This window comes from Cibotium barometz, chromosome 61 (genome assembly GCF_041138505.1).
Source record: "Cibotium barometz isolate CiBa-2024 chromosome 61, ASM4113850v1, whole genome shotgun sequence".
Classification (NCBI taxonomy): Eukaryota; Viridiplantae; Streptophyta; class Polypodiopsida; order Cyatheales; family Cibotiaceae; genus Cibotium; species Cibotium barometz.
The window spans coordinates 36167216-36191018 of NC_141106.1; the positions used below are offsets into that span (position 1 = coordinate 36167216).

The 23803-nt window shown below is 44.2% G+C and overlaps 1 protein-coding gene across 2 annotated transcripts in view; it reads right to left on the minus strand.

The window, feature by feature from the left end:
* Positions 1-23803, minus strand: part of LOC147604846 (TATA box-binding protein-associated factor RNA polymerase I subunit B-like) — a 36612-nt gene that overhangs the window by 5235 nt on the left and 7574 nt on the right. The gene's annotated exons all lie outside the window — the stretch shown is intronic.

Below are 23803 nucleotides of genomic sequence, written 5' to 3' on the forward strand. Positions count from 1 at the left end.
CAATGTAAGCTTAGGTGGAAACCTTGGATAGATTGTCGTCTTCTCAAAGCCTCAATGATGGCTATTCAAGCCAAGAGTCCTTGCAAAGAAAAGGAGAGCTTTGAAGAGGATGAGGGAAGGAGCTTGAGATGAAAGTGCTCCATAACTTAAGTATCATAAATAGCTACCAAGGGTAGGTATATAATCATAAGCATATAGCTTGCATATGAGTGCTTGAGCTTGAAGAGCTTACTGGCAGCATTTGTGAGCTCTTAAACACAAAAAATTGCCTTGCGATGAGAGAGAAATACCTCCTTGAGGCTCACAACTTGGAGAGGTGGAAAGTGATGCCAAAATTAGCATCCATGTGGCTAGAGAGAGGTGGAGTATGGGCACGGCATGGGAGGAGGACGCCTAGTTCTCGCCCTTAAAATGGGATGAAAATATCCCAAATTGTCCAAACAAAGCCCTTATTCCCATTTTCATGATCCTTTGCCCTCATTTCAACTTTTCCCACCTCCCATAAGCCTTATTTTGGCGATTTTAAGTCCCTTGGAGGCCATTTATACCTATAAAATACTAATGAGCTCCTAGGAAAATTTTCCGTGCACTTGTGAAGTGGCAATCACCTTTTGGAACTTCCCTAGCCTTGAATTCACTTTCATACATGCCTTGTTGTCCAACAACATGTGCTTTCTTGTGCTTCCTCTTTCTTGAATAGGCCAATGAGAAATTGAGTCTAGTGCCCAAATTTTCAAATTCCCCCCCCTAAAATGAGACTTGTCATTCTTGGGTCTCTTTGAGAGACTATTAAGCTTGCATACCGTGGTACCAGAAAATTTGGGATATGAATATCGTAGCCATGTGGTGCGACTTAATAATCGTAGCCATGTGGTGCGACTTAATAGTCTTTTTAATAGGTAGAAAATAAGCATGTTTACTGTATCGATCTACCATTGTCCATATACCTATATTTCCATGTATGGATGTGGGCAATCTAATGAAGTCCATTGAAACACTTTCCCATGGAGCTTCTGGAATTGGCAATGGTTGCACAACAATCTTAGGGCTTTTCCTCTATCATACTTGACCTTTTGACATACCAAGCATTGTTCTACATAATCATGGATGTCCTCTTGCACAGAGGGCCAATATAAGTAAGTTTCTATTGCTTGAGTAGTGGTGGCTTGGATGCCACGATGCCTTGTATATGGTGGAGCATGAAACTCGTACATTATCTTCTCTCATGAAGCTCCTTGTGGAGCATGAAACTCGTACATTACCTTCTCTCATGAAGCTCCTTGGTTACATAATTATGAACCATGCAAGAGGAATCCTTCCTTTAATGAGAAATATTCATGGGCTTTGCTACTCTCTAAATCTACAATGATAGAGATATAATCTTCATCTTGTGCATACTTGTCAAAAGCATGCTTGCAAGGTCATGATTACATTCTATGGAGACATACTTTACTCTAGGCCTTTGTGAGAGTGCATCTACAACTGCATTTTGCTTTCCAGGGATATGGGATATGTGAAAATGAAATTGAGAAAGAAAATTAGCTGATCTCATTTGTCAGAAAGCTTGACTTGCATAAGAAAGTATTTAATGCTTTAGTGATCTGTCTGTATTATGAAGGGTGGTGTACACAAGAAGTAATGTTTCCAAGAATCAGCCTTTCCTTGAGCTCTTTAAAAGCATTGTCTTCTCTATGGGTCCATTGAAATTTAACCTTTTTCTTTGTTAAATTATGGAATGGACCCACTATTATAGTGAACTTTGAAAAAAAAATTATCTATAATAGGAGCATATGCTAATAATGCTTCTTAACTCATGAAGATTTTTTGGTTGTGGCCACTCATCTATTACCTTAAGCCTTTGGGGATCCATTTGGATACCCTCCTTGGAGATAATATGACCAAGGTACCTTATCTCATCCTTCCCATTTACATAAAGTCTATTAGCATGCAATTCTTTAGAAATTGCCTTTAAGTGCTCTTTGTGTTCTTGATTGTGTTTTTCTTTAGTGCACGATAGTCCATGCACATGTGATAGGACCCATTCTTCTTTTGCACTATCAACACAAGTGAGTGAAAGGGAGATGAACTAGGTCATACCATCCCCTTCTCAAGAAACTCATTCAAGTGAGAGTATCTCTTCTTGTTGTGCATGACAGACACAATATGTGGGCTTATTAGGAGGGTGCAGTACATGGCAATAATTCAAGGCATCCTCTCCTCGTGAAGGTAACTTACTAGGGATAGAGGAGGCTGAAAAACAATCACTATATGATTGAAGGAAAGACATAAAATTCATTTAATTAGAAAAGCTTACATTAGCATTAAACATTTGAAAGACTGTATCATAAGGGAAAGGAGAATCTTTGACAAAAACCATATACACCAAAAGAGAAGATTTTATTGACTTTTAACGAACATCACTAGATACAACAGATATGGTGCTTCCTTTCTTCTTAGTGCTAATACTAATAGCTTTACCTCTATGATGAAAAGTGATAACTCTATCCTTTGAAAATTGCACGATGGGAAAATTTCAAGTAAATGCTGGAGGCTTGGTGGACTCAGAGGATAAGCAGTGCAAGTGTTGCACCTTATGACATTCTCGCAGGTAAAACCGCTTCACAGGCCCATCCAAATGTGTTCCTGCCATTTGGCTCTATTACCAAAGAGGATGGTGTGCGAGCAGCACTCACAGCGTGTGTATTTATGCCTGTCAATGAAGCCCTCAGATCAGGCATGCAGAGAGAGTTTCTCCTAAATGAAACAGAATCTGTAAAATGTGTCAAGTCCAATGCGGATTGGGGTGGCTTCATCATTAGGCCTAACTCATCTGATTTGTATGTGCGATGCCGCTTGCCTATTGAAGTGAAGCCACCGTGGCAGTTCAAGTTGCTTGATATGGATCATGTGGTCGAGTTGCTCTCATCAAAGAACAAAGCTGATCGTGACAAGGTTAGGTTTGCCATTGCACAGATCTATTTGTACATGATATTGGAAGAGGCTGAATACGGTGTCATTTGCTCAAAGGAGCAGTTTATATTTTTGAAGAGGATTCGTAAGCCTGAGGAGAAGGCTCTACTGATTTCCAAGACTTTTGGATGTGCTGACTCTATAGGCATTCGCAGATGCGTATTGTTCATCTGCCAGCTAGCAGAGTCATCTAACATCATCAATCGGACAGCTGTTGACCAAGCTGGGCTGACCCCTCTGGAGAGAAAACTAGTGACACCAAAAGGCATGAAACGGCAACGACGTATCCAACCTACACAAGTAAGGGTGCAACCAGACGAGCAAAAATAAAAACAGTTTGCGAAGCTATACTGAGTACACAGTGTAGAAATAGACCAGCTTCCCATTCTATAGAGCTCGAGTTGGACGGAGCACCATATCAGGAGTTCGAGTGGGTGTATCTTACAGATGATGGGCCACCTTTGCTCTCGGCTGAGCACATGCATGGGAGTGGTGATTGGAAGGTTGATACAGCCACCGTGGACCATTGGTTTAAGCAGCTTGCTGAATTTGATATTTTCTCCTTTAAGTTGGGGACGGTACTTTCAAGTGGAGGGAAAGTAATTGTCCGACAAGGCATGTTTTGCGGCGTAGAAGCAACAATTAAGATGTTTGACCTTACAGATGATGCACACGACACAATTTCAGAGTTTTACAATGAGGTAAAAGCTTACACTGTTCTACAAGACCTTCAGGGCATTGTTGTACCATATTTGTGTGCATATGGAACATTGTGGGAGGGATACATGGACTTTGTGGCCCTTGATATGGGAGGAGCTTCATTAACAGCAGAGCAACTCTGGATGCATTCTGATCTTGCTGATATGGCCACGATTATAAGGTGTTACATGGGGATTCCTCTTTCAGGAATATGCTTGTCTCACCAAAAGGCAAGAATGTTTTTTTCATAGATTTTGGCATGTGCAGCTTTGATGTAGAGGATGAGTATCTTGAAGTAGAGATAAGTTATTTGAACATGAGCTTGTCCCCACGTGTGATGAATGAATGCACAGGCATGCACAAGTGCCTGAAATCCTTTTTGTATTACCATTGCAAGATCCTCCTTTTGCTCACAATTACATAAATAAAAGTCTATACAAATCACAGGTATCTCATTTTTGGCTGAATACCTTTTTGGAGTATCAGTGCAACTGAGGAGTTTCCTTTTGCCTCTGATCACAGAAATGACCGTTTGGATAATTATCACGGCACGTGTTTTGTTAAAAAAAACGTGATCTGAAAAGTTAGTTCTATGCTTTATATACAATATGTTGGCTTGGGTTCACTGATTCTTCTACATCACTTGGGAACAAAAATCTGATGTACATAATAGCTATTAAATTGATTAATCTAAAGGTTAAAGACTGGTCCAAGTAGGATAATTAAACTTGGAATGTCAATCAATTAGGGCAATTGTTTGCAAGGACAATTTGGGTCCGCATCTTGGGAACTTAATTGGATTAATCTTAACAAGGAGATCAATTGATTAGGACAATTTCAAGAACAATTTAAGGGCCTTCTGTTAGAGATTAATTTCTCAAGTCCTTGTTTTGTCTTGCTTTCTGGGTTCAAGCTATATATTGTGTGTTTGGGTATGTACATATGGAATTTGTGCTGTCCTGTTCCATCTACATTTGTGATACTCCCATCTGCATTTGAAAGCATATGGAGCAACATTCAATGTTTCACAGAAATAGTACAACACTAAAAGCAGCGTGGGACATCATGACAAGATCTATGGCACACACGCATGGAAGCAGAGGAAATTCAATTGAAGAAAAGGAGGGAACCACACCATAAGTGAATATGTGGATGGGATAAGATAAATAGGGGATGACTTGGCGTCTTCTCTAAATCTTTAAGAGAAGAACCATGTAAACTTGGTGGCAAAAGATGCAAATTCAGAGGAGGGCGAATTAGAGAAGTCAAAGACTTCTTTATGGACGCCAAGTCATCCCCTATTTATCTTATCCCATCCACATATTCACTTATGGTGTGGTTCCCTTCTTTTCTTCAATTGAATTTCCTCTGCTTCCATGCGTGTGTGCCATAGATCTTGTCACGATGTCCCACACTGCTTTTAGTGTTGTACTATTTCTGTGAAACATTGAATGTTGCTCCATATGCTTTCAAATGCAGATGGGAGTATCACAAATGAAGATGGAACAGGACAGCACAAATTCCATATGTACACACCCAAACACACAATATATAGCTTGAACCCAAAAAGCAAGACAAAAAACAAGGACCTGAGAAATTCATCTCTAACAGAAGACCCTTAAATTGTCCTTGAAATTGCCCTAATCAATTGATCCCCTTATTAAGATTAATCCAATTAAGTTCCCAAGATACGAATCCCAAATTGTCCTTGCAAACAATTACCCTAATTGATTGACATTCCAAGTTTAATTGCCCTACTTGGACCAGTCTTTAACCTTTAGATTAATCAATTTAATAGCTATTATCTACACCAGATTTTTGCTCCAAAGTGATGTAGAAGAATCAGTGAACCCAAGCCAACATATTGTATGTAAAGCATAGAACTAACTTTTCAGATCACGTTTTTTTTAACAAAACACATGCTGTGATAATTATCCAAACGGTCATTTCTGTGATCAGAGGCAAAAGGAAACTCCTCACCTGCACTGATACTCCAAAAACGTATTCAGCCAAAAATGAGATACCTGTGATTTGTATAGACTTTTATTTATGTAATTGTGAGCAAAAGAAGGATCTTGCAATGGTAATACAAAAAGGATTTCAGGCACTTGTGCATGCCTGTGCATTCATTCATCACACGTGGGGACAAGCTCATGTTCAAATAACTTCACTAGATCCTCCATCTCTACTTCAAGATAGTCATCCTTTACATCAAAGCTGCACATGCCAAAATCTATGAAAAAAACATTCTTGCCTTTTGGTGAGACCAGCATATTCCTGAAAGAGAGATCCCCATGTAACACCTTATAATCGTGGATAAGCTTCAAAGATTGCACTGCCATACCAGCAGCAGCAAGATCAGAATGCACTTAGAGTTTCTCTGCTGTTAATGGAGCTCCTCCCATATCAAGGGCCACAAAGCCCATGTATCCCCCCCACAATGTTCCATATGCACACAAATATGATACAGCAATGCCCTGAAGGTCTTGTAGAATAGTGTAAGCTTTTACCTCATTGTAAAACTCTGAAATTATATCGTGTGCATCATCTGTAAGGTCAAACATCTTAATTGTTGCTTCTACGCCGCAAAACATGCCTTGTCGGACAATTACTTTCCCTTCACTTGAAAGTACCGTCCCCAACTTAAAGAAGAAAATATCAAATTCAGCAAGCTGCTTAAACAATGGTCCACGGTGGCTGTATCAACCTTCCAATCACCACTCCCATGCATGTGCTCAGCCGAGAGCAAAGGTGGCCCATCATCTGTAAGATACACCCACTCGAACTCCTGATATGGTCCTCCGTCCAACTCGAGCTCTGTAGAATGGGAAGCTGGTCTATTTCTACACTGTGTACTCAGTACAGCTTCGCAAACTGTTGTTATTTTTGCTCGTATGTCTGGTTGCACCCTTACTTGTGTAGGTGGGATACGTCGTTGCCGTTTCATGCCTTTTCGTGTCACTAGTTTTCTCTCCAGAGGGGTCAGCCCAGCTTGGTCACCTGATTGATGATGTTAGATGACTCTGCTAGCTGGCAGATGAACAATACGCATCTGCGAATGCCTATAGAGTCAGCACATCCAAAAGTCTTGGAAATCAGTAGAGCCTTCTCCTTAGGCTTACGAACCCTCTTCAAAAATATAAACTGCTCCTTTGAGCAAATGACACCGTATTCAGCCTCTTCCAATATCATGTACAAATAGATCTGTGCAATGGCAAACCTAACCTTGTCACAATCAGCTTTGTTCTTTGATGAGAGCAACTCGACCACATGATCCGTATCAAGCAACTTGAACTGCCAGGGTGACTTCACTTCAATAGGCAAGCGGCATCGCACATACAAATCAGATGAGTTAGGCCTAATGATGAAGCCACCCCAATCCGCATTGGACTTGATACATTTTACAGATTCTGTTTCATTTAGAAGAAACTCTCTCTGCATGCCTGATCTGAGGGCTTCATTGACAGGCGTAAATACACACGCTGTGAGTGCTGCTCGTACACCATCCTCTTTGGTAATAGAGCCAAATGGCAGGAAAACATTTGGATGGGCCTACGACGCGGTTCTCCTTGCGAGAATGTCATAAGGTGCAACACTTGCACTGCTTATCCTCTGAGTCCACCAAGCCTCCAGCATTTGCTCGAAACAGTCCCATCGTGCAATTTTCAAAGGCGTTCTGCCGCCCCCATCGGAAGTGTCTTCTCGTTGCTCTTCCTTAGGAAGATAGGTTTCAGGCGAGACGGGCTCCAACATGACCTCAACCAAGGTTGGGAGAGCCATAACTGCCCTCTCAAAAAGACTTGTGTTTCTCTCTTGCCCTCTCGGAAAGACAATGTCGGAGCAGTAAAACAGTGACAGCGATGGCGCCCTAGACGCGTCCCTGTCTCTCTCTCTCTCTACACACACACACACATATTATTTATATATATATATATATATATATATATATATATATATATATATATTATAATGTGTGTAGCGATGGCCCTTCTCTCTCTCTCTCTCTCTCTCTCTCTCTCTCTCTCTCTCTCTCTCTCTCAAGAAGAACATCAAAAAGGAGGTGCAAGAAGATGTACAAGTGATAAAGAAGAACATCAAGAAGGAGGTACAAGAAGATGTACACATGATGCAGTCTACTCTTGATGAAGAGAAGATGCGACGGATCCGATGCCTCAACATCCGAGTCACAGGGATACCAGAGAGCACTACCTCCACGCCCAAGATTGAAGGGCGGTACCTATGTACCAAGCTAGGACTAAAGGAGGATGAGCCGCTCCCATTCACTAGAGTATGGAGGACAATCCCAAAGGACTCCACCAAAGGCAAGGCCTTAGTGCTACAGTTCCCGGACGAGGAGAGTAGGATGAGCTTTATGAGAAGACGGGCTATCTTGAGGAGCTTGCCAGGGGACCCCATCTACTTCGATGATGACCTCACATGGATGCAACTGGAGCACAGAAGACTATGCATGCCGAAGATCAAGGCGACACACAAAGAAGGGAAGAAGGCACATTATAGTGATCGTCACATCTACATTGATGGGAAGAGGGTCGAATAGCGCCATCTAGCCTATGAGACACGGAGGAAACAACATGAAGACAAAGAGATACACATAGCAATCTGGAACTGTAATGGAGTCCTATGGACACATCCAGGGAGACTTGAGGAGGTGATGGAGGGTCGGGATATCATCTTGATGAGAGAGACGAAAGCCCCTTGACTGCAAGCTGATTTTTGAGGATTCAAGGCATAAATGTCTTGCCGGCTGCTTTGCCAAGCTCAACAAGCATACGAACTTGAAAAGCCCCTTGATTTAAGATCAATTTCTGATCATACATGGTACATTGACGCACATGAAGGCATCCAGAGTGTTCACGATGCTTCCCCCTGGCCACATATACATCCAAATAATGAAAGCCCCTTGATTTACAGGCACATTGAGTGCTTGTAAGGCATCAACACATTATCCACAGCATCAAATGCGATTGCCTGCATGCAAATCAACCAAATCGGCACAAAAGCCCCTTGATTAGCACTGCAATTTGCTGCAATTTTGCCCAAATGTGCGATTTCTCACATCATACAACATGTATGAGTGCTTAATTGCACAATTACATCAAAAGCCCCAAATTTCGACATCCAATTTCTTGCAAATTGATCCTGATTGTGACCAATTTCCTGCAAATTGATCCTGATTGTGACCAATGTCACCCAATTTTGCCAATTTTGCTCAAAATTGAGCAATTCGACACCTGTATCTGCTCAATTGTTGATTGTACTTGCTCAATTGCAAATCCCAAAAAAAAATTGAGGAAAATACCTTGTAATTTTCTGATTTTTCTTCAATTTGCAGGCTGGTTTTGTTGTTGCAGGAAAAGGGGTGATGATGCTGCTGCTGCTGTTCTGTGCAGGTGGGGGGGGGGTACTTCTTGCTGCAGATTTGATGGCTGCTCCTACCACCAGCTCATCCTCGAAGATGGGGATTCTGCACATGACTGACGTGGCCTCATCTATTCGTTGGCGAGATTTTTAATGCCATGCTCCACCAATACCTGGCGCAGCCGCTGCATCAATGGGTAGCCTGGGCTGGCGGGATCATCCGCAAACGTGAACAGGTGAGAGGCGTCGAAGCGCAGGCCTGCAGAGAAGCGTATGTTGTCTTTCTCCACGTCGCCTACTCATGCGAACCACTACCCGGCTTACGAGCTCGCCTTTGCCGCCTCTGACTATTAGCGCTACGGGTTTAATTGGCTGTTGGCTACCTTCGCTCACGCCTTGTGGTTCGCTCCGCTGCTGCGACCCTGATGCAAACTGCTCACGTTCGCCTGGCTGCTGTCCGCTTCGCTCGCCTAGTGCCTTCGCTGTGTAGTGCTACGTCGCCTACTGTTGACGCCTACTGTTCGGCTGTTGTATTACGCCTTGTAGCGCTTCATGCCGACTGGACATCCTAAAAGCACAGCTTCTTTGCAGCAGCGTGGCAAGCTGCCATGAACACGTTCACGTTCACCAACGCCTTCGCCTGTTCCGCCTGGCTGCTGCGACTGCCTGTGGTGTGCTTGTGTTCGCTCCACGCTAAGGCTCTCACCAAGGCTATTCGTACTGCAGGAAACCTGCTCCGCCTGCATGTACACACCCAAGCCAGTCACTTACTGCTAGCTCTGATACCAGTTGTGTGGGAGAAACAGGAATTAGGGTTAGGTTAATTCATGTGGGAGACTTACACAGAGAAACAACAAGGGAGAGAGAGAGAGAGAGTTGTGGGGATAAGTCAACTCATGAGGCATGAGTGTGTGACTCCCCTATCACACATGTATATTGCACTAGTACACATAGTGCACTTAGTACATTAAAAGTACTAAGTGTACTATGTACTATAACTTATGGGCTTGTACACACTATAAGGGTGGGCATAGTGCCTTTACCCCAACAGCGAAGAGTTTTTCATCATGCCTCTGGATGGCTGTGATGTTTTGTTGGATATGCCATGGTGCCACAGAGTACATGCGGTGGTGGATACATACAATAGGAAAATCACTCTGACTCATAGAGGGAAAGAACATGTTTTGGATGTAAAACTTAAAGGGGAATCTGTTCCTATTGTATTAGCTTCGGCAATTTCATCAGTAATGAAAAAGCATCTTTCCGCGTACTTGATTTATGTAAAGGATGCACAAGATGATGAGTCTAAGTCTAATTTGTCTATGCTAGATAAGGACAGGACTGATTTCTTATGTGGGTTCCAAGATTGTTTTTCCAAGTCATTGCCAGGGGAACTTCCTCTGGAGAGGCCAGAAGATCATGCCATTAATCTAATCCCTGGTAGTACTCCACCAAATAGACCGCCGTACCGTCTTAGTGCAGCCCAACAAGAAGAAATTATGAGTCAGGTATAAGAGCTGTTGAATAAAGGGTTGATACAGCCTAGCTCATCACCCTTTTGCTCACCTGTACTCTTAGTGCAAAAGAAGGATGGTTCTTGGCGCATGTGTATTGACTACAGGGCGCTGAACAAGAATACCATCAAGAATCGATTTCCCATTCCGAGGATTGATGACATTTTGGACCACTTACAGGACTCCACAGTCTTTGGTCGTATTGACTTGAAAAGCGGGTATCATCAGATACGTATTAGACCCGAGGATGTGCACAAGACAGCATTCCGAACCACATTTGGGTTGTATGAGTTCTTGGTTATGCCCTTTGGTTTGACAAATGCACCTGCCACATTTAACAGAATGATGGACAGGATTTTCAGGCCTCATAGAGTGTTTGTGGGCACATTCTTTGATGATATGATTGTGCATTCACAAACTGAGGAAGAGCATAGAAGGCATTTGGCCATTGTGTTTGTAGAACTCCGGAACCATAGGCTGGTTATTAATGGCAAGAAGAGTGAGTTTTTCTTGCAAGAGATTCACTTCTTGTGGCATATTGTGTCTAAGAATGGAGTCCGTATGGATCCAACGAAGGTGGAAGCAATTCTTAAGTGGCCAGATTTGACAACCGTGCATGATGTACACAGCTTTCTAGGATTGTGTTCCTATTACAGGCGGTACATACGGTATTTTGCTGAAATTGCTTCGCCTCTTCATGCCTTAACAAAGAAGGCAACTCCGTTTAGATGGGCTGATCGAAAAATTATAGCCTTCAAAAAGCTTAAAGAAAAGCTTACTTCGGATCCAGTATTGGTGTTACCGGACCTCCGAAAGGCTTTTGTTGTCCAGTGTGATGCATGTGGAAGTAGCATTGGGACAGTTCTCATGCAGAAAGGACATGTGATAGCCTATGAGAGTAGAATATTGCAAGATGCCGAGAAGCATTTACAGGTTTATGAGAAAGAGATGTTGGCTGTAATTCATGCTCTTTCTACATGGAAACACTATTTGCTTGGGACTGATTTCACTGTGCAGACAGATCATCAGACCTTGCGTTATTTTCTCACGCAAACTAAGCTTTCAGAGAAGCATATGCGATGGGCAAACTTTTTGTCTATGTTTCACTTCCAGATTGTGCATGTGGAAGGCAAAAAGAATGTTGTGGCAGATGCTTTGTCACGCAAGCCACAGGTCTCAACAGTTTCACTTGCTTATCATCATGAGCTTGATGAAATGAAAGAGCAGTATGCCCATGATGAGGACTTTGAAAGGTTGAATGATCACATGTCTGAGGGTCAGCGGCATGAGCACTATACTCTCAGAGATGGGTTTTTATTGATGCATGGCAGACTGTGTGTTACCAGGCCATTGCGACTCAAGGTTATGATTGAAAGTCATGCTCCACCGTATGCAGGTCATAGAGGTATTGACGCCACGGTAAAAGCAGTGGAGACTTTCTTTTATTGGCCAACCTTGAGAAGAGATGTTGATGTCTTTGTTAGGCAATATCGTATGTCAGAAGGTAAAGTTTAACCGTCAAAAGACACCAAATAGCCTTTACCTATTCCAAATAGACCTTGGGAGAGCATTGCCATGGATTTTATATTTGATCTTCCACGGACACAAACGGGCAATGATGGCATTTGGACTATCATATGCAGGTTCAGTAAGCAGGCTCATTTCATTCCCGTGCGTAAGATGATCAAAGTGGATCATATGGTGAAGTTGTTCATGGCGAACATCTTGAAGTATCATGGCTTGCCTACGTCTATCATTAGTGACCGTGATCCACGGATGACGAGTTTGTTCTGGAGAGGATTGTTTGACAACATGGGTACAACTCTCAAGTTTTCATCATCATTTCATCCACAAACAGATGGTCAATCAGAAGAGGCCAACTCTACAGTGTTAGATCTTCTTAAATGTTGTGTGTCATAGCACAAGCAACAATGGGAAAAGTATCTTCCTTTGATGGAGTTTGCATATAACAACATTGTCCATACCTCGATGGGCAAGGCACCTTTTGAGATTGTGGAAGGAGGAAAGAAGGTACCACCCATTTTGCATACAAAGGATAAGATCTTTGAGGCTGATCAGTATGTGGAAAACATGGATGAAGCTTATCGGAGAGTTGAGTTGGCACTCCAGAAAACTCAGCAGAAGCAAAAGAAAGCCGCAGACCGTCACAGATGTGCTTTAGAGTTTGCATTGGGTGATTGGGTTCTTTTGCGCTTTGAAAAGGCTAGACTCGCGAAGATGAAGGGTAAAGAGCGCTTATTCCCTAAGTTGAGCATGCGTTATTATGGGCCTTTTCAGGTATTGGAAAAGATTGGTGAGGTAGCCTATCGTTTGAAGCTACCAGATCATTGGAAGATTCACAATGCTTTTCACGTGAGTCTCCTTAGACCTTTCCGTGGGGATGTGCCTGAGGATGTATCAGATGAGGCTCAGCCGGAAGTTGAGAAACTTGATGAGGTTCTTATTCCAGAGCAGATACTGGCACATAAGGAAAGAAAGGTGAGCATTGCCTGATGCTCAAGAGGGGGGGTAGCACCTCCACTCCCTTGATACAGACAGGCTCAGATGACATCTAGAGGTCGCTTGGTGCAGTTTTTATCTCACCCGAAGGTACTGATGGGGCTGGCAGTACAGCTGTTTATGGAACTTCTATGATATATGTGTACTAATCACATTGGATGTTGTGGTTGTGTATGGTTCACAGTGGTATACAACTTGGACTATTACTACGCCATTGGTTTGCAGTGAATGATGTTACATGTGCATGGCTTAGAGGGATTGGGATGCTGATCTTGCCATATTGTATATTTCACTCTTAATATTTTGCTGTATCACCAAAATGCAATCGAGGACGCTTGCCATTTTTGAAGAGGGGGGTATGTCATGACACTGTGAAAATGGAACAGCACAAGTGTGGGCATGGTGGTTGCTGAGCAAAAATATTAAATGATTCACATTTGGGGTGCTCGGACAGAGATAATGATGTGTGGACATCTCCAGGTGTGAAGGGGGGAACAAGAACATTAATGTTTTAATGTTTTATTCATGGGTTGCCCCTAGGCCTTAGTGGCCCCTAGGGAACTTTAATGTTTATTAAAGTTGGGACCCTAGGACAATTTTGGAGAGAGGCCACTCCACTTTTGGAGTTACACGCCTCTCTCATCTCTCTCTCTCTAGCTTTTTGGGGATGCATGCAACCTACGTGCAAGCTGCAAGCATGGAGAAGAGAGTCAACTGGACTGTTTTGCTGTTGTGTGTTGGGCTGCGTACTGGATTTTCTGTACAGAACAGGACAGGCCGTACAGCTGCAGGTACAGTCCACGTGGCTGCCCATACAGGGTATGGCTCTACAGGTACAGGCGGCGCTAACAGAGGCTGAGAGCAGGTAGAGGCAGCGCTGCAGATTCTCGCGGCGGCTGTGCTGCAGGTACAGTCGTACAGACAGCAGGTACAGGCGGCTGTACGACTGCTGACAGGCGGCTGGTTGCAGGTACAGAACTGTACCAGCTGGTACAGTCGGGTTCAACAGGCGAACAGGCAAACTCAGGTGTGCGCAGAACAGTCCGTACAGTTCTGTACGGACAGATTCAGTCGGGTGCTGAAGACCTGTACGGACAGGTGCAGAGTGTCAAGGACTGTACTGTCCAGCAGGTCCAGCAGGTACAGGTGGCAACAGCTGCTGCAGGCGTAGAGACTGTACAGACAGTTGCAGGCAATGCTGTATATGAGCTTATTTGGTGCATCAGACAGGTGGTTGGAAGAAGGCAAGTACAAACTGGTACGATTGACTTCACGAGTGCAGAACCACGAGCTGATTTGGTAAGCTCTAAATTGGTACGATTGACTTCACGAGTGCAGAACCACAAGCTGATTTGGTAAGCTCTGAACTTGTCCATCTATCTTCCTTTCCATTGGCTTATGTCTGCTGCAGAGTTGTGCTATCTGGCCCCTTGTGAGAGGAGGGGTATGGCAGAGTGAAAGGGTGGAAATAGAGATTGGACAGTGAATGTATGTTTGTGCTGAGTTGTGGAACCATGTACATGGGATATGCCAGATGTACGCTCAAGGCTGCCCTGCTGAATGGTCTTGGCTGATCAGAGGGAAACACAAAGTGTTGCTTTTGTGGGACACATATCTGTGTGTGAATCCTCTGTGCTAAGAGGTCTTGTGGGCTGCCAGATTGGACATACAGGTGTATTCTCCTGGCTGGTTTTGTTGTATTCAGCTGTACATCTTTTTGAAATTGAATAAAGAAATACCGCAAGGGGCGCCAAGCTTTGGGGCCAACAGGTGTCGTTCTCATTTCAGATTTGGGGCACTTTAGCTCCAATCAAATTTGTTTTTATATCTAGACTACAAGTGGAAGGTTGACTGCTAGTCTACCGCACTTTGGTTTCTACCAGAGGCCGGTTTCAGCTTGCTTGTGTGCCGGATAATATAATCCACAATATCCATATGGAAAGAGTGCTAAATGTGTGCACATAAAGTCAACTCCATACTTCCAAGATAAATTTTGTGAATTCATAAATCCTTAGACTAAGCTGTCTATCGCTCATGCTCTTGCTTCATAGGCTCTAAAGTGGCTGGCCATGCTTAATAGCAATGATGTCCCCACTTAAGATCTTTTCTCTTCCTTATTGATATAAGGAAGTCTCCGCTTCCAAGGAAGCCTATGCTCTGATACCAATGTAACTCGCGGCAGTATAATTGAGTACCTTCCAGGAAAGGCCAATCCAGTGGCCGATGCTTTGAGCAGGAAGGGACAAGTGTCTATGATTCAGACCACTAGACTTGACCTTGTTGGTACAGGACTAGAGGACATGAAGCACACGTATGCGGATTCCGAGGAATTCGGTACTCAGTGGGAACAGGCATTGGATGCCACAGGACCATGCCATTTTCTGATACGCGACGGTTGGCTTTTCTACAAAGGCCGACTATGTGTCATGAAGTCATTCCGGGCACCTCTTCTCCATGATGCCCATGACGCCATTACACGTGGTCACAGGGGCATGAATTCGACTCTGGAGAAATTAAAACGGCAATACTATTGGCCAAAGATGAGGCGTGATGTGTTTACATATGTACAACGCTATGACATTTGTCAAAAGGTGAAAGCTCTTCATGGAAAGAAGATAAAGTTGTTACAGCCCTTGCCAATTCCTGAGGGTCCTTTCCAGGACATTTCGATGGACTTTGTCACAAATCTGCCTCCCAATCCGAGTAAGCGTACTACGCAGTGCTTAACTATTGGTGATAGGTTTAGCAAATTTGTTATGCTTATTCCTTGCAGGGCCAATGTGACCGCCGAGGATGTTGCCCAGTTATTCATTCCGCATTGGTACCCGATTGGTGAGATTCCTAGAACCATAGTGTCAGACCGAGATGCCAAGTTTACCAGTCATTTTTGGAGGGCATTGTTTGATAATTTTGGTACTAAGCTGAATTTTTCCAGTGCATTCTACCCACAGAGAGACGGCCAGACAAAGTTATACAACCAGTTGGCCTTTGATGTGCTGAAGTGTTATGTCCACGATCAGCAAGGTAAGTGGGAATCGTATTTGCCTTTAGTTCAAGCTGTTTTGAATGACTCTTTTCCTTCAGCTATTGGCAGGACTCCATATGAGGCAGCGTTTGGAAGACCTTTCCAGTCGTTGTTAACCAGGACTTTGTCTTCAGTACCGGAGGCGAACAGAGTGACGGAGTCTTACCAGGAGATTTTCGAGTCAGTAAAGGACAGATTGGCTAAAGCGCAAGAGGCCTACACTCGACAGGCCAATAAAGACCGAAGGGATATGAAGTTTTCGGAAGGGGATTGGGTTTATCTTCGGATTATGAAGCAAAGATTGAAGCAGGTGGGCAAGCGATGCCCAAAGTTGTCTTTCAAGAGCTTCGGACCTTTTCCCATCCGGAAAAAGATTAATGAGGTGTCTATGCAATTAAAGCTACCTCCGAGTTGGACTATGCACGATGTATTTCATGTCAGTTGGTTAAAGCCATATGCAGGTCCACCCCCTCAGAGGTCAAAGACGAAGCTAAACCAGACATCGTGGATGAAGCAAAAATTATGGTTCCAGAGAAGATCCTTCTGCACCGTTTCAAGCATGGCTCAGGCCGAAGACTACGACAGTTTCTCACGAAGTTTCAGGACCGAGGAACTCATGAAGCGGCATGACTCGACAAAGAGTTTTTTGAAGACTATCCGGCGTTATTGACGGATTATTTGGAGGCTATGTAGCTTCCGTCAAGTTAAGCAGAAGGGGATGTCACGTGCATCCCGCACTTGGATGCCACGTAGACATTTCTGTACAGAAGGGGCAGGACCTGGGATGGTGAACTGGTCCCATGTGAGCCAAGTCCGGGACGAGTCAGCCAAGGATCCATCTCAGTCGTCCGAGGTCAGGTGTGCATTGTCCTGCACATGAGTCCAAGGTCAGGTGTGCACTGTCCTGCACATGAAACAGTGCTAGTCCGCGCTGTGGGTCTCCCTCTAGAATGATGTTAGTGGTTCTGTGTATCTGGTATGGTACCGGATGCCAAATCACTAAGTAGATAGTGGTTAGGACAAGGGGCCAGCCCATAGGGCTACCCCGGATCTTAGTGTGGGCATGGGAATGGTGTGGAACCACACCCATGAGGGCCACGAAGGCCCAGGCTGAACCCACCAGCCATGGAGGGGCTGTAGGACATCCCTAGGGCACGGATAAGGCAATTTCCAGGAGTTTACAGCTTTTATATGGCTGTAGGGCAAGTATGGGGCAGCCCATACAGGCTGCCCAGCCCTTGGATTGTGGGCAAAAGATGTGCCCAGCCCTTTAGAATCAGGCGCATCACTTTCAGCCTGTTAGGAAAAAAAGGCAACATTTTTTGGGATTTAATTCAGCATTTATTGCTGAGTTTACAGTCGTGGGAATATTTGATGCTGGCCGACTGCTTTAATGCTGGCCGACTGCTCATGATGGGGTAGTATAAATAGTGGAGGCCACAATCCCAATTGTTCATCTCATTCTCCACCAAGAGCTCAAGCATAAGAGGCTAGACAAAGCCAAGAGGGTGCTTAGCAAAGGGGTGAAGGATTCAGGTCAAGGGCAGGGTATTCCCGGCCAAGAAAAGGTCCAAGATTACTGTATTTTCTTTCACATTTCTCATCATTCTAATAAAGCAAATACACCATCCGTGGTGGGGGCCCTACAGAGGGTAATTGGGACCCAATACTGTGTCCTCTCCATCTCTCCCTCTCTCTCTCTATTTTCTGCACTTCTCCTTTCAGTTTGTGCGTTAATTTCCGTCGCGAAAAGAGTGCTGAATTCTGAGTATTGAAGTTACCGATTCTTCTCCGAAGCTTCCGCATATTACAGTAATGTAACACGCGGAAGCTCTAGGAGTCTTCTTTCAACCCTAAACACCACTGGAAAACCATCTGATGCAAAACGCAGATATATATATATATATATAGAGAGAGAGAGAGAGAGAGAGAGAGAGAGAGAGAGGTGCTGGAAATTCAGTATATTCATATGGTACAAAAAGGTACCCTAATCTACAGCCATAGGCTGCCTTACATAAAAGGTGGAACACACCAAAATCTCCTAGTCTAGACCCACACCCAAAGTGGGAGTGAATGAGTTCAATGATGAGCATCCATGCTATTTATAGTCACTTGGGAATATTTGGGCTGCTGGCCGACTGCTGGTCGGCCAGCCGACTGCCCTCTTTATGTCCATAATCACTGCTGTCTGGTCCTCATGCAGCCGACAGCACTCCTCTGCTCCTGATAGCCTCCAACGCCAACCGATAGTCCTCCTTCATGCCTTTGCTCCCATCCGTACACTGCCAAATAGCACTTTGTGCTCCATGTCCTAGTTCTAATACTCTTTATCTGGCTGCCTATTCTGGATCAGCGTCTGAAGATTGTCCATGGCATTGACCATGCACATGACATCCCCCTCTGCTAAACTTGATGACGGGAATCCAACCTGCTCTTGGATGACTGTCATCATCCCAATCTTTTCCCGAAGTCCCTCTCTCATCCATCCATCCCTGGCAATCCCTTTTCTCTGAAAGCCCGGCCTGTTCTCCAAACCATTCTGTCTCATACGAAGATCTATGCATCTGTTCCATCTAGTCCACAATCTATTCCTGCCTTGACTCTGAACTCCGTCTTGGTCTTTATTCCTGAGAAATGAGTCTGGCACTCTCACATCACCCTTGGAGGATTAAACCTCCCTTGGGACTGTTGCCCGAGAACCTATCTGGCTCACAGGACTGCCATCCCCTTTGGCTTTGTGGAACACCACCAACAAACCTCCTGGGAGCTCTTCCCGATTCCGTGTTCCTTGCCTTGGGCTTCATATCCGTGTACTTTCCTGTACCTTGGACCTGTACACCATCATATGGCACTGATTCAGTGTCTAGCTTTGCTGAGCCTGATGCTCTGATACCAATGTAACACGCGGAAGCTCTGGGAGTCTTCTTTCAGCCCTAAACACCACTGGAAAACCATCTGATGCAAAACGCAAATATAGAGAAAGAGAAGAGAGAGAGATGTGCTGGAAATTCAGTATATTCATATGGTACAAAAAGGTACCCTAATCTACAGCCATAGGCTGCCTTACATAAAAGGTGGAACACACCAAAATCTCCTAGTCTAGACCCACACCCAAAGTGGAAGTGAATCGAGTTCAATGATGAGCATCCATGCTATTTATAGTCACTTGGGAATATTTGGGCTGCTGGCCGACTGTTGGTCGGCCAACCGACTGCCCTCTTTATGATGGGGAGTAACCTGTAATTAGGGTTTAGAGTTCATTCATGGGAGACATACACAGAGAAGCAAGGGAGAGAGAGTTGTGGGGATAAGTCAACTCATGAAAAGCATGAGTGTGTGACTCCCCTATCACACATGTATATTGCACTAGTACACATAGTGCACTTAGTACATTAAAAGTACTAAGTGTACTATGTACTATAACTTATGGGCTTGTACACACTATAAGGGTGGGCATAACGCCTTTACCCCAACAACCTCCCACTTAAAGGCAAAGTGCCCTTAAGTAAAGAAAAAGAAAAATCAGCATGTACATGATAATATACAAGGCCATATCAAGGCTGAAACTGGCCTCATCCAATGCCCATCAAGTGTCTGCAATGAGCAAACCGCTCCGGAGGCAAACTCTTCGTCAACAGATCAGCCGGGTTGTCATCCGTGTGAATCTTAACAAGCTGAATTTGCTTGTTCTCTATCACCTCTCTGATGAAGTGATACTTCACATCCACATGCTTCGTCTTTGCATGAAAGACAGGGTTCTTTGCCAACTGGATGGCACTCTGACTGTCACAATGCAACAATGGAATATCCCCTGTATATCCCAAATCAACCACTAACCGAGATAGCCATAATGCCTCCTTGCAAGCCTCTGTGGCTGCAATATACTCGGCCTCTGTAGTAGATAAGGCAGTGCACTTCTGCATCCTGGATATCCATGACACAGCACCTCCTGTGAATGTAAAGACATAACCGGTAGTAGACTTCCGGTTATCTGGATGACCGGCATAATCCGAATCCGTGTAACCATGCACTAATGCATCCTGTTTGCCAAAGCAAATGCACAAATCCTGTGTGCCCTTCAGGTATCTCATGACACCTTTCACTGCTTCCCAATGCTTCTTGCCAGGGTTGGCCATGTATCTAGAAACCACTCCCACTGCAAATGCAATGTCCGGCCTAGTAGCAACCATGGCATACATGAGACTGCCACAAGCTGAAGCATACGGAATTTTGGCCATATCAGCCCTGTCTCTATCTGACTGTGGGCTGTCCATAGCACTGAGTTTCACATATGGAGGCAAAGGAGTACTAGCTTTCTTCCCCCCGTCCATATTGAACCTCTGCAAGACTTTGCCAATGTATTCCTTCTGAGACAAATACAACACATGCTGATTTCTGTCCCGAAGTATCCGCATACCCAAAATGTGATTTGCATCACCCAAATCCTTCATATCAAAGGTTTCATGCAGCCTCTTCTTCAAAGCATCCATCTCTTTACGAGATTTCCCGGCAATCAACATATCATCAACATACAAAATGAGAATCAATAGACTGCCATCCAAAGCTTTCTTGGTGTACAAGCAGTGATCTATGTCACTTCTCCTGAATTTCTGAGTTTTCATGAATGTATCAAATTTATGATACCATTCTCTTGGTGCCTGTTTGAGCCCATAAAGACTCTTTTTCAGCTTGCATACAAGCTTCTCCTTTCCACTCTCTGCATAACCCTCTGGCTGCTGCATATATATCTCCTCATGGAGATCACCGTGAAGAAAAGCAGTCTTCACATCCATCTGAATCAAGTCCAGATCATCATGTGCAACCAAAGCTAACACAGCTCTAAGTGTGGTCATTTTGACCACTGGAGAGAAGATCTCATCAAAGTCCACACCATATTCCTGCTTGAAGCCCTTAGCCACTAACCTGGCTTTGTATCTTGGCTTAGCATCTGATGCAACTTTGAGCCTGTATACCCACTTGCATGGCAAAACCTTCTTGCCTGCAGGCAAAGGCACCAATTTCCATGTTCCATTTTTATGCAGAGAATCCATCTCTGACTTCATGGCACGCTCCCATAGAGCTTTGTCTGCCCTCTGTAAAGCCTCTTTATAACATGAGGGCTCCCCACAGTCAGTAAGCATCAAATAGTCAACCCCTGGAACAAACCTGTCAGGGGCTCTGGAGGGTCTAGTGGACCTCCGTACCCAATGACCATCATTTGCAGGTTGCTGTCCAGCCTGCATATCACCCATTGGTGGCTCCTGTTCCATGCCATAAGGCTGAAAAATCATGCCCGGTATCTCCTCTAACTGTGGTATATCCATAGGGATATCTTCTGCCATCTCTGGCTGTCCATTTGGACCATTTTCAGCACCATTTAAGGGCTGGTTTTCCTGCTGTAATGGCTGATTTACAGCCCTTTGTTGTTGTCCATGATGTCCATCGTCATCAAAGATGACTCTGCCAGGCTCCTGTTGCCTTGCAGGCTCCTTATACATGCATGTTTCATCAAAAATGACATCATTGCTGCGTATGATCTTTCTATTTGTGGGATCCCAAAGTCTATACCCCATTTCACCTCTGTCACCATATCCTAGGAATATGCATTTGTGAGACTTAGGATCAAGTTTGGTGCGCATTTCCCTGCGTATGTGCACGTACGCAACGCAACCAAACACTCTTAAGTGCTTGTATGACGGAGGCTTCCCTGTCCATACTTCTTCTGGCACTTTCCCACCAAGCCTCGTGTTAGGTGACCTGTTTATAAGGTGAACGGCTGTCATAACAGCTTCAGCCCAAAAACCATGAGGTAATGCAGCATGTGACAACATAGAACGGACCTTCTCCTGTATGGTCCTGTTCATCCTCTCTGCTGTCCCGTTTTGTGGAGGATCATAAGGAGTAGAGAGCTCCCTCTTGATGCCTTTAGCATCACAAAAGTCCTGAAACTGTTTGGACGTATACTCTCCACCATTGTCGGAACGCAAAGCCTTCAGTGTTTTGCCAGTTTGATTCTCAACATGAGCAACAAACTTCTGAAACACTGAGAATGTATCACTCTTCAAACGAAGAGGATAGACCCACACCTTGCGTGTGGCATCATCAATAAAAGACACAAAGTACTTTGCCCCTCCCAAAGAAAGCTGAGGCATCTCACATACATCTGTATGCACAAGCTCTAACTGAGCATCTTTCTGTCCAAGAGCTTTCTTGTGGGGGCACTGTAGTTGCCTACCATAAATACAATGCTCACAAAACTGAAAACTTGAAAACTTTAGAGAAGGCAAGTAACCCAAACGAGACAATTGCTCCATTCCTTTGACACTCATGTGTCCCAACCGGCTATGCCACATAGAAATTTCCGGCAGCTCGGTTGCATTTACATTAGCATGGTGACAAACACCTGCATGCATAAAGTAAAGAGTGTCCACCTTAGAGCCTCTGGCAACAACCAGTGAGCCCTTACTAATCTTCCACTTTCCACTACCAAATGTGGTAACATAATCAGCATCATCAAGCTGTCCAGTAGAAAGCAGATTCTTCTTGATCTCAGGCACATGCCTGACATCATGGAGCATAAGCTGTGAGCCATCTGAAAATACAAGCCTCACATCACCTCTGCCAAGAATTTTGCATGCATGGTTATCACCCAAATAAACCACTCCTTCATTGCCAGCAGTATACCTGACAAACAAGTCTCTGCAACCTGTGACATGAAAGGAGGCACCTGAATCAATGATCCATGAGTGCATACCATGGCCACCTGTAAGAAGTGAATGGGCATCAAGTGAAGACGTAAAGAGGACCTCATCCTCACTGCCACCTGCATGTGACACATTGATTTCTTCGATCTTGACTCCACTTTTGCCCTTTGGCTTTACATCTTTGGCTTCATCCTTCTCTTTGTCTTTGCCTTTTCCTTTTTCTTTTTGATCATTTTTCCATTTGTAGCATTGTTTTTTGATGTGTCCCTTCTTGCCACAATAATGGCATTCCAAATCCTTTTTGGAGCGAGACTTGCTCCTTCCCCTTTCTTGGCTTTTCCCCCTTTGCTGGGATCTCCCACGTGCATTCATTGCATTGGACTTTCCAACAGAGTTGTTCTTCCTGTTCATCTCTTCTTGAAGAAGAGCACCCTCAACATCTGCATATGACAGCATAGCATGCGAATTGCTAGTGGCTGTCCTGAATGTGTCCCAACTCTCTGGCAAAGTGCATAACAAAAAAGTGGCTTTGAACTCATCGTCCATTGCCAACTTTTGATTTATAACCTGGCTGACAATACCATTAAACTCATTGAGATGGGCTGTCATAGAAGCCCCTTCCTTCATCTGAAGACCTATGAGTTTCTTCAACCAATACACTTTGCTTGAGGCACTTTGTTGGGCATACAAGTCCTGCAATCTCTGCCACATTCCCCAAGCTGTCTTCTCTTCACGAATGCTGAAAAGTAATGAGTCTGACACAGACAACATGATAGTAGATCTTGCCAGCTCATCCATATCTTCCCACTCTTCAGCTGTAAGAGAAGCGGGCATCACACCCCTTTCTTTGATAGGCTTGTGCTGCTTTTTCTGGAGCAACACATTGTAGCACTGGGTTTGCCAAATATCATAATTATGCGAGCCTTCAAGCTTCTTGATGTGAAGCAATGAAGAGCTCTCACCTGTGGTTGCCATAGCAAAATACAACCTGT